The 12,568-nt window shown below is 44.7% G+C and overlaps 1 protein-coding gene across 1 annotated transcript in view; it reads left to right on the forward strand.

The window, feature by feature from the left end:
- Window positions 1-12,568, forward strand: part of LOC125452898 (gamma-aminobutyric acid receptor subunit beta-1-like) — a 274,999-nt gene that overhangs the window by 200,967 nt on the left and 61,464 nt on the right. The window lies entirely within an intron of this gene.

Raw genomic sequence — 12,568 nt, forward strand, 5'->3', positions numbered from 1 at the left:
ACGGGCGTCACACAGGAGGTTGCTAAATAAGACAAGCGCCCATAATGTCTGGCGCAAGATACTGCCATGGATATCTAAAGAAGGATGTGTTGTCCTTGGAGGTGGTCCAGAGGATGTTTACAAGAATGATCCCAAGGATGAAAGGCTTCTAATATGAGGAGCAGTTGAGGATTCTGAGTCTGTATTTGATTGGGCTTAGAAGGATGAGGGGAATATCTAATTGAAACTTATGGAATATTGACAGACCTGGATAGAATAGACATGGAGAAGATGTTTCCCCCATTAGGAGAGACTGGGTCCCACGAGCACAGCCTCAGAATGGAATGACATGGTAAAGGGTGAAGTAATGGCTGGATTAGTGGTTCAGCCTCAGATCACCCTTTAGAACTGAGTTGATGAGGAATTTTTTCAGCCAGAGGGTGGTGAATCTGTGGAATTCATTGCAACAGAGGGCTGTGGAGGTATACACTCATTGAATGTATTTAAGACAGAAATAGATAGGTTCCTGATTGGTGAGTGGATTAAAGGTAATGGAGAGAAGGCAGGAGAATGGGGTTGAGAAATGTATCAGTCTGATTGAGTAGTAGAGCAGAGTCAGTGGTTCGAATGGCCTGATTCTGCTCCTATATTTTATGGTCATATGGTCTAGTAATGTTGAATATAGATAGCTAAGGTTCCAGCACTGACATCAGTGGGACTCCATTATTCACTGTCTGCAACACAAAAATGTAGTGTTCATGCTCATTGTGAGATTCCTATCCATTATTCAATCTCTATCCACGAGAATATGTCATCACATCTCCATAACTCCTTATCTTGCACATTACTTTTTTTGTGTGACACTTTATTGACACTCTGCTTGTTTCTCTCAGATTCTACTTTTTTACCTTTTTATTAGCTATTTGGTATCCCTTTGTTAGTTTCTAAAATACACCAAGCTTCATATTTTTGATGTTTTTGTAACAACATACTACTGCTATTTTAGATTCTACTTAACCTAACATGATCCATAACTTCCTGAGTGAACTGTGAAATAGGTCGTTTTTGCTGAGCTTCTATTTATCAATGGAGTAAACCTCTATTGAACATTTTGATGGTATCCGTAAATGCAGCCTACACAAATTTGCAGCCATACCTGTTAGTCTATTTGCTAAGTTCACCTTAGTCAGTTCTTTTCTCATATCTATGCGACTGGCTTTAAGTTTAAGGTTAATGCTTGAATTTAGATATGTAACTTTTCAACTTAGTATGGATTTCACAGATATTACGAGGCTGAAATTAACAAAGAAAATTAACTAAATGTCAATTTCAGAGTTCCCTCAATTCTTCTGTACCTTTGCTACACAGTAGACTCTGCAACACTGTCCCATCTAAGGTATGATCCATTAGTCACGTTTTGCAATAAACCTATGTGGGAAATATCGGAAAAAGGAATGAATAAGGCGCACTGCCATTCTCATCGCATACAAATAACAGTTTAGCATTGTCCTTGATATAGTAGGATTCCAACAGAGAGGACCATGAGATCTTTGACATTGGGACCTTATTCTGATTGCTGCAGCACAAGCCACAACAGGTAAATACAGTGGGAAATTGAAAGTGCAGGAGGATTTCTGAAACCTTGCCCTCCCACCAAGAAAGGAAGAATTGCATATAAGAACACATTAGTAAATACATGCATTTCAAGGTGAGAGGCTTGTGCAGCCTGTGAGGCCCTGAATGGTCTTTGTAAATTATGGCCCCAAAGGTGACACTTTCAAGATGAGCCACGATTACTTCTCCTTCCTGGAGATGGCTGTGAGCAACTTGTAACGACCAATGACATGGTAAAGGGAAAGTAATGGCTGGATTAGTAGTTCAGAGCCTGTCTTGTCATCTGGTTCCTCTTTAAACAAGTTGCAGACAACTCCAACCAGAATGTTACAAATAAATTTGCCTGGGTGCCCCACAATATCAAAGTGGTCAAATCAACACGAACACAAGCTGGTACCAAATCAAGTCATTCCCACTTTATTAGGAACAAAATTACAATAATTTTTTTAATATTAAACATACTATCCCTGATCCTATTTGGCCATTTACAGTTACAATATTTCCCAAGTCTCTTGTAAATTTACACAGTCTCTGTCTCTCTCTGTGACTCCGTCCCTGGGTCTGCGAAGCTGCTTTCTCCCGCTCTCTGTCTGAATGGTCAGCTAATCCCTGCCTTTTGCCATATTTGTCTTCTCAGAAGGCCTTAGACAAGAGCAGTTCCAAGAGAGATTCCAGGGGAGAGGCCTGCAGGTGAACTCTGTTTGTATACCTGTGATCTGACCAATTAGAGAGATAGCGCTTAATAGTTTGAAACAAGGGGTCAATCAGTTTGATGGCACGCTACTATCAAGTTTCTTTGTGTAGCAGGACCCGATGCCTTTCTGTCTGGGCTGCCCTTTGTTTAATGGTTAAGTTGTTCGGAGTGTCTGTGCAGTCTGACTGTTGCATTTTACATATTTTACATTAGCACCAGGCTGCTGCATTTGCACTGTGTGTGGGTTTTGTGATTTCACTTGCACTTGGCCAATGTACCAGGCATCCCTTGCTGTTTGGCCAAGTTGGCAATCTGTGTTTTAGCAGCCAGGAAGCTGCTACACTCTGAAATGGCCCAGCAAGCCACGTAATTGTATTAACCGCTGAGAAGTCTCCCAAAAGAATTAAACTGGACAGACCACCTGGCATCGAAGTAGACACTGGACATAACAACTGCAAACACAGTTCTGCTAACCCTGCAACGCTATCCTTAATTACATCTGGGGAATAGTGCCAAAACTTGGGAGCAACACCTTACATAGTCGTACTCTCAGAAGCATACCTTACAGAGAGTATCCCACTATCAGTATCCATGCACGTGCCCTGTCCCATTGGTAGGACACATCCATCAGATGTGGAAGCATGGGATACAGCATTGGATGGGAGTTGCCCTGGGATTTCTCATTGTTTCAGGTCAAAATGGGAAAGGAAGCCTCTTGCTGTTTGCTACAAAACGCACTGCCTCCCCCCGCTCCACCCCCCTCAGGTGATGGATTCATACTTCTCGAGGTTGAATATGATTTGGAGGAAGTACTGAGGGTGACAAGGGTGCAGTATGTACTCTGGCTCCTGTTCTTGGCCCATCACCAAGAGTGGCTCAGCAACACCATTACTGGCTGAGCGGGACAGGCCCTAAAGGACATAGAAAGGATCTGCAGCAGGTGGTGAGGAAACAAATCAAAGCAAAATACATACTTAATCTTATCCTCCTCAAACTGCCTACCACAGATGCATCTATCCATGACAGTATCTGTCAGACTGATCACAGCACAGTACCGCCTTCACATTGATAATGCCCTCTATCATGTTGTGTGGCACAATTACCAGGCTGCACGGGATAGACCTTGAACAGATCTAGCAATTCAAGTCCAAGTACCCACAAGGCACTGTAGGCCGTCAGCAACAGCAGAATTGTGCTCCAGTACAATCTGCAACATAATGACCTGGAATATACCCCATTCTACCATTAAAATCAGGATCGAGATCAATGAAGAGCTGAGCCAGGACCAGGCTTATCGAAAGGTGGCGTGTCAACTCAGTAAAGCTACCAAACAGGACTGTCTGCGTGGCGAACAGCAGAAGCAGCAAGTGATTGAATGAAGCAATCTCACAGCCAATGGATCTGATTTATTCTGCGCATCCTGCTATGTCCAGCTATGAATGGTGGTTGACAATGAAGAACCTTGAGCAGTACCTTTCTGCAGTGCATGGGATAGGCGCCAAGTCCTCCACACAAAATGACGTGACAGCAGGATTACAGTGAAAGGTTATGATTGTGCTCCAAAGTACAATTTGAAGTGGAGAAGTGTATTGTAAGCATGTGAGAGATGTGCCATGATGATGAAGGCAGTCTGCCGCAAGTCCAATGCTAATGTCAATGAATGGGAGTGTGCAGGCAGCTGCTCCCGTGGAATAGGCCCTGAAGATGTTGGGGATTGCTAGCCAAGATGGAGACCCCAAGGAACCTCCAAGTGCCTGCTGTGACTTTCATATGTGGCCATCTGATTTCTCTATTACATGGGAGAATAAAAACTGCATTTAATGAGATGAGATTTTTGCGATGAGAGCAAGAGAGCCAGACAGAGAGATCACCAGGAGGCTGCCGGGAAGGCAACCTTTTTTTTGCCACTTTAAACAGCGTAGCTCGGGCTGGAGCGATCTTCATTTATTTGGGCAGCGGCTGAACCCGAGACACTACACGTGTAGTGTCGCCCACCCGCCCTCCTCCTTTTCGCAAGGAGGGCGGGAGAGCCAGACAGAGAGAGCACCAGGAGGCTGCCGGGAAGGTAACTTTTTTTTTGCCAAATCAAAAAGCTTACCTCGAGCGGGAGCGGTCTTCATTTATTTGGAACTGGTTCTGGGGAAGGTGGGACTATTACAAATTGGATGGTCTACACCTGAACCGGACTGGAACCAATGTCCTTGGGGGTGCTTTTGCTAATGCTGTGGGGGAGGGTTTAAATGAATGTGGCAGGGGGATGGGAACCAAACATTGGACAGAAAAGAGGTAGAAACGAAAGCCTGTAGGGAACTAGATAATGGGGTCAGTGTGACTAAAGGGAATAGTAGTCGGGGAGCAGATGATGAACACAAAGGGACAGGTGATCTGAGGTGCATTTGTTTTAATGCGAGAAGTGTAGTAGACAAGGCAGATGAGCTTAGGGCTTGGATCGGTACCTGGAGGTATGATGTTATTGCTATTACTGAGACTTGGTTGAGGGAAGGGCATGACTGGCAACTAGTTGTCCCAGGATATCGATGCTTCAGGCGGGATAGAGAGGGAGGTAAAAGGGGTGGAGGAGTTGCAGTAATGGTCAAAGACGATATCACAGCCGCACTGAAGGAGGGCCCCATGGAGGACTCAAGCAGTGAGGCAATATGGGTAGAACTCAGAAATAGGAAGGATGCAGTAACAATGTTGGGGCTGCACTACAGGCCTCCCAACAGCGATCGTGAGATAGAGGCACAAATATGTAAACAGATAATGGAAAGGTGTAGGAGAAACAGGGTGGTGGCGATGGGAGATTTTAATTTTCCCAACATTGACTGGGATTCACTCAGTGTTAGGGGTCAAGACGGAGCAGAATTTGTAAGGTGTGTCCAGGAGGGTTTTCTAGAGCAGTATGTATGTAGTCCAACTCGGGAAGGGCCATACTGGACCTGGTGCTGGGGAATGAACCCGACCAGGTGGTTGATATTATAGTAGGGGACTACTTTGGAAATAGCGACCACAATTCCGTAAGTTTTACAATACTCACGGACAAGGATAGGGGTGGTCCTAAAGGAAGAGTACTAAACTGGGGGAAGGCTGACTATACCAAGATTTGGCAGGATCTGAGGAATGTGGATTGGGAGAAACTGTTTGAAGGTAAATCCACATTTGATATGTGGGAGGATTTTAAGGAGAGGTCGATTAGCGTGCAGGAGAGACATGTTTCTGTGAAAATGAGGAATAGAAAAGGCAAGATTAGGGAACCATGGATGACAGGTGAAATTGTGAGACTAGCCAAGAGAAAAAAGGAAGCATGCATGAGGCCTAGGTGACTGAAGACAGACGAAGCTTTGCAAGAATATTGGGAATGTAGAGCAAATCTGAAACAATGGATTAGGAGGGCTAAGAGAGGCCATGAGATATTGCTGGCAAACATGGTTAAGGAAAATCCCAAAGCCTTTTATTCATATATAAAGAGCAAGAGGGCAACTAGAGAAAGGATTGGCCCACTTAAGGACAAAGAAGGAAAGTTATGTGCTGATTCAGAGAAAATGGGTGACATTCTTAACGAGTACTTTGCATCGGTATTCACCAAGGAGAGGGACATCACGGATGTTGAGGTTAGGGATAGATGTTTACTTAGACTAGGTCAAGTTGACATAAGGAAGTGTTAGGTATCCTAAAAGACATTAAGGTGGACAAGTCCCCAGGTCCGGATGGGATCTATCCCAGGTTACTGAGGGACGCGAGAGATGAAATAGCCGGGGCCTTAACAGATATCTTTGCAGCGTCCTTCGACACAGGTGAGGTCCCAGAGGACTGGAGACTTGCTAATGTTGTCCCCTTGTTTAAGAAGGGCAGCAAGGATAATCCAGGTAATTATCGACCGGTGAGCCTGATGTCAGTGGTAGGGAAGCTACTGGAGAAGATACTGAGGGATAGGATCTATTCCCATTTGGAAGAAAATGGTCTTATCAGTGATAGGCAACATGGTTTTGTGTAGGGAAGGTCATGTCTTACCAACTTAATAGAACTCCTTGAGGACGTGACAAAGTTGATTCATGAGGGAAAAGCTGTCGATGTCATATCCATGGACTTCAGTAAGGCGGTTGATAAGGTTCCCCATGGCAGGCTGATGGAGAAAGTGAAGTCACATGGGGTCCAGGGTGTGCTAGCTAGATGGATAAAAAAACTGGCTAGGCAACAGGAGACAGTGGGTAGTAGTAGAAGGGAGTTTCTCAAATTGGAGGCCTGTGACCAGTGGTGTTCCAAGGGATCTGTGCTGGGACCACTGTTGTTTATGATATATGTAAATGATCTGGAGGAAGGTGTAGGTGGTCTGATCAGCAAGTTTGCAGATGACACTAAAATTGGTGGAGTAGCTGATGGTGAAGGGGACTGTCAGAGATTACAGCAGAATATAGATAGACTGGAGAGTTGGGCAGATAAATGGCAGATGGAGTTCAATCCCGGCAAATGCGAGGAGATGCATTTTGGAAGATCAAATTCAAGGGCGAACTATACAGTAAATGGAAAAGTCCTAGGGAAAATTGATCTACAGAGAGATCTGGGTGTTCAGGTCCATTGTTCCCTGAAGGTGACAACGCAGGTCAATAGGGTGGTCAAAAAGGCATATGGCATGCTTTCCTTCATTGGGCGGGGTATTGAGTACAAGAGTTGGCAGGTCATGTTGCAGTTGTATAGGACTTTGGTTTGGCCACATTTGGAGTACTGTGTGCAGTTCTGGTCGCCACATTACCAAAAGGATGTGGATGCTTTGGAGAGGGTGCAGAGGAGGTTCACCAGGATGTTGCCTGGTATGGAAGGTGCTAGCTATGAAGAGAGGTTGAGCAGATTAGGATTATTTTCATTAGAAAGACGGAGATTGAGGGGTGATCTGATTGAGGTCTACAAAATCATGAGGGGTATAGACAGGGTGGATAGCAAAAAGCTTTTTCCCAGAGTGAGGGACTCAATTACTAGGGGTCATGAGTTCAAAGTGAGAGGTGGAAAGTTTAAGGGAGATATGTGTGGAAAGTTCTTTACACAGAGGGTGGTGGGTTCCTGGAATGCGTTGCCAGCAGAGGTGGTAGACGCAGACACGTTAGCGTCTTTTAAGATATATTTGGACAGGTACATGGATGGGCAGGGAGCAAATGGACATAGACCGTTAGAAAATAGATGACAGGTTAGACAGAGAATCTTGATCGGTGCAGGCTTGGAGGGCCGAAGGGCCTGTTCCTGTGCTGTAGGTTTCTTTGTTCTTTGTTCTTTGAGAGTAGATAATAATGGAATGCTAATGCATGCAAATCGGCCGCTCAGAAGTGATGTCTCTACCTGTCATTCACGATTTGAGTGGAAAATTCTTTTCCTGACACCAATAAATAATTTTTCTGATCTCGCTAAATTTGCCCAACTGGATTGTCATCACCCACATCATTCAAGGCCTGGGAGAATACCACCCATGGTCAGAATTTCCTAGAGGATTTTGTACTACAGCATTTCTTATGAACCAGATATATAACATTACAATCTATAATACTACACCTAAGATAGCTATCTCCCAAGTCACTTCCATAACATAATGTTCAAGAAACTCTCAGGAAAATATTCCACAAACCTAGCTTCTAGACTACTTTGGTCGAGTTGGTTGCCCCTGCCTACATGAAGATTAATGCCCCTCACAGTTATCACATTGCTATTGTTACATGCGCCAATAATTACTTGTTTAATTCTCCATCCAGTGTTATAACTACTCATAGGGGACTTATAAACTCCTTGCCCTACCATTATTCTTGCTATTCTTATTTCCCAACCACACTGACTCTTCTAAGGCAGATCCTGCCTCACTATTGCTTATACGTAATTACTTGCTATTAAAGCAACATTTCACAATTTGCTATTCTGCCTGCCTCTCTGAAGTATTATGTACCCTGAAATACTTATATCCCACCCTTGATGAATTTGTAACCATGTCATAGAATCATAGAATTCCCACTATGTGGAAGCAGGCCCTTCAGCCTATCAAGTCTACACCACCCCTCCAAAGAGGATTCCACCCAGATCCACACAATCTCAGTAACTGGACATTTGCTGTGGACAATTCACCCAGCCTGCTCATCTCTGAACACTATAGGCAACTTAGCATGGTCTTTAGACTGTGGAAGGAAAATGGAGCACCCGGAGGAAATCCATGTGGATACAAGAAGAATGTCCAAACTTCACACAGACAGTCACTTGAGGCTGGAATTGAATGCAGATCCCTGGCGCTGTGAGGCAGCAGTGCTCACCACTGAGCCACCGTGCCGCCCATGTCTCTGTAAAAGCATCCTCAAAGCATCTCTGAAGAGGTTATATATCACCACCAAGTCATGGAAGACCCTGCTTTGTTCTAACCAAAGTGGAGCAAGTTCATTTGGGAAGAGTGAACACATCAGTTGCCTTAACTGGGAACGTGCAAGGATGACCTCAAGGTGTTTGAAAGAATGCTCAAACATTCAAACAGTTCATCGCTTTATGCACCACCTGCCTCACATGTGGCAAATACATAGGTCACGGGTTAGACTTATCAGCCTTCTCATACCACATCCTCAGTCACAAGAGACTGACTGAGAAAAGAGAAAGAACAAAATAGTGGATCTATGCTATTGGAGCATACAATAGGAGCGTTGTGGCATGGTGGCTCAGTGGTTAGCACTGCTGCCTCACACCACCAGGGACCCATTTCGATTCCATTCTTGGGGAATTGTCTGTGTGGAGTTTGCCCATTCTCCCTGTGTCTGCGTGGGTTTCCTTAAGGTGCTCCAGGTTCCTCCCACAGTCCCGAGATATGCAGGCTGGGTGGATTGGTCGTGGTAAATTACCCCATAGTGTTCAGGCATGTGTAGACTAGGTGGGTTATAGGAGGATGGGTCTGGGTGGGATGCTCCAAAGGTCATGTGGATGTATTGGGCCAACGGGCCTGTTCCCAAACTGTAGGGATTCTATGATGATGATGATGAACGTATCAGTCCAGAAATGGAGTGTTAAAAATTTATGTTAATTTTTTATGGACAGCTTTTTAGATCCTTGTACATTGTGAATGTTAAGGTTTATTGCCATGGAGATTGAACTGGAATGATGGTACACTGTAGGTGTCAGTTTCCTCCTGAACTATTATAAGATTTATGACAGAACTATTGGCTTTGATAGGAGCTCAGGCAAACAGCCTGATTTTACTTTCTTTATTCTCAAGGTTAATAGTAAGGTGCTGCCACAAGTAATAGAGACCTCCGCAATGATGACATTTTAATGATTTTACATGCACTACTTTTTCATCTTTCTAGTGATTACAGAAGTGCTTATATGATTGCCAAGATATAACAGTGACGTTTTACCCCCTACTTCATCATAGACATTTATATTAGGAGGGAAAGGTTACTCATTTGTAATAAAGCCTACACAAACAATAGCCAGGGATACCTGCAGGAAGGCATCTCACAGAGTACTGCACTGTGTTTGTTCTCATGTTTCTGAAATGTGCATGCTGTGTACATCTTTATGGATGCACAAAAGCCCTGGACATTTTTAAATGAGCCAGAGCACAGAGTGGAAAGAATTTATAGTCATATTTGTAGATCGATCCATCGTCTGGAGACCAATAGCAACAGCAGCCAGACATTTCTGGGAGCCCTAGCATGATGAAACTCTAGTCAGGCAGTCTGTTGCATGTTGTTGGTCTTCCCAGATGCTGCAGAGAAGATGTCCCATCTCTGACAGTTGTCATCCAGTCTAGAGAAGGCAGCTCTTCAGGACCAACAGTGCTATTGAGAAGGGTGGCCACTGCCAGTACTTCAGTCCTGGAGAATGCCAAGAGGAGGCTGGTTAGTGGAACTTCAGACCACAGGTTAGGGTGGCCCTGGTAAGGAAAAGTAGAGCCGTTGGTGTGAAGTGTGTGAGGCTTCTCCTCATGGAGACAGACCCTGCCGCTGAACATAAAACATTACAGCGCAGTACAGGCCTTTCGACCCTTGATGTTGCGCCAACCTGTGAAACCAACCTGAAGCCCATCTAGCCTACACTATTCTATTATCATCCATATGTTTATTCAATGACCATTTAAATGCCCTTAAAGTTGACAAGTCTACTACTGTTGCAGGCAGGGCATTCCACACCCTTACTACTCTCCAAGTAAAGAATCTACCTCTGACATCTGTCCTATATCTAACACCCCTCAATTTAAACCTATGTCCCCTCGTGCTAGCCATCACCATCCCAGGAAAAGAGCTTTCACTGTCCACCCTATCTAATCCTCTCATCATCTTGTATGTCACTATTAAGTCACCTCTTAACCTTCTCTCTAACGCAAACAGCCTCAAGTCCCTCAGCCTTTCCTCATAAGACCTTCCCTCCATATCCTGGTAAATCTCCTCTGCATCCTTTCCAATGCTTCCACATCCTTCCTATAATGCAGCAACCAGAACAGTACGCAATACTCCAAGTGCGACCACTCCAGTGGTTTGTACAGCTGCAACATGATCTCATGGCTCCGAAACTCAATCCCTCTCCCAATAAAACCTAACACACCGTACGCCTTCTTAACAATCCTATCAACCTGGGTGGCAACTTTCAGGGATCTATGCTCATGGACACCACGATCTCTCTGCTCATCCACTCTACCAAGAATCTTACCATTAGCCCAGTAGTCTGTATTCCTGTTACTCCTTCCAAAGTGAATCACCTCACACTTTTCTGCATTAAACTCCATTTGCCACCTCTCAGCCCAGCTCTGCAGCTTATCTATGTCCCTCTGTAACCTACAACATCCTTCTGCACTATCCACAACTCCACTGACTTTAGCTGATGGTTGCCTCCATTTGACGCTGTTGGATAGTATCGAGGGCTATTGCCGGCTTCAGCGAGACATTGACAGAATGCAGAGCTGGGCTGAGAAATGGCAGATGGAGCTCAACCTGGATAAATGCGAAGTGATGCATTTTGAAAGGTTGAACCTAAATGCTGAATATAGGATTAAAGGCAGGATTCTCGGCAGTGTGGAGGAACAGCAGGATCTTGGTGTTCAAGTGCATAGCTCCCTCAAAGTTGCCACCCAGGTGGATAAGGTTGTTAAGAAAGCATATGATGTTTTGGCTTTCATTAACAGGGGGATCGAGTTTAAGAGCCGCGAGGTTATGCTGCAGCTCTACAAACCCCCGGTAAGACCACACTTGGAATATTGTGTCCAGTTCTGGTCGCCCTATTATGGGAAAGATATGGAGGCTTTGGAGAGGGTGCAAGAGGTTTACCAGGTTGCTGCCTGAACTGGAGGGCTTGTGTTACGAGGAGAGGTTGACTGAGCTCGGACTTTTCTCTCTGGAGAGAAGGAGGAAGAGAGGTGACCTGATCAAGGTGTACAAGGTAATGAGAGGCATGAATAGAATCAATAGCCGGAGACTTTTCCCCAGGGCAGGTTTGACTGCCACGAGGGGTCATAGTTTTAAGGTGTTAGGAGGAAGGTACAGAGGTGACGTCAGTGGGAGGCTCTTCACCCAGAGAGTTGTGAGCGCATGGAATAGTTTGCCAGTGGTAGTCGTGGAAGTGGAGCCATTAGTGACATTTAAGCGACTGCTGGACATGCACATGGACAGCAGTGAATTGAGGGGAATGTAGGTTAGGTTATTTTATTTTGGGATTAGGATTATTCCACGGCACAACATCATGGGCCGAAGGGCCTGTACTGTGCTGTACTTTTCTATGCTCTATGCTCTAAGAATGAGTCCCCCTACCAGGCAACTAGGCCTCTCAATAATGTTTCCACCCACCTGTCCAACTTTGCTACTGGTATAGTATTGCCAACAGTTTCACCTGACCACTGGGCATAGTCAAAACATTCTCAAACCTTCCCATCCCAGGCTTAATTGGGGGAGATGTGAATGTGACAGGGTCTCCACCCTGAGCCTTTCCAGCATATAATGTGTCTGCCCACACTGCATCTTAGCCTACTCTCCAAAATTCTGAGCATTCTATTTGAAGAAAATAAACACATGTAGGTCCACTTAAGGGAATTCTGCTATGAGAGATCAATCTTATGTGTCTGTGGACACAAAACAATTTAAATTTAAGCCATAACATCTCATGGATGGGTGGTTCTGTTCCAGTGATCATCACTTTTAAAGTAGAAGCAGTGTCTGTGGTCAGAGTAAGAGTTGTCTGTTCTATACCTTGCAAACACTGTCATATCACAAAGCAATGGGGAAAAGCAATGGATCACCATGTCCTCCAGGAATGTGTAACCACTTTGCCCAGCGCCAC

This window comes from Stegostoma tigrinum, chromosome 1, assembly GCF_030684315.1.
Source record: "Stegostoma tigrinum isolate sSteTig4 chromosome 1, sSteTig4.hap1, whole genome shotgun sequence".
NCBI classification, from domain to species: domain Eukaryota; kingdom Metazoa; phylum Chordata; class Chondrichthyes; order Orectolobiformes; family Stegostomatidae; genus Stegostoma; species Stegostoma tigrinum.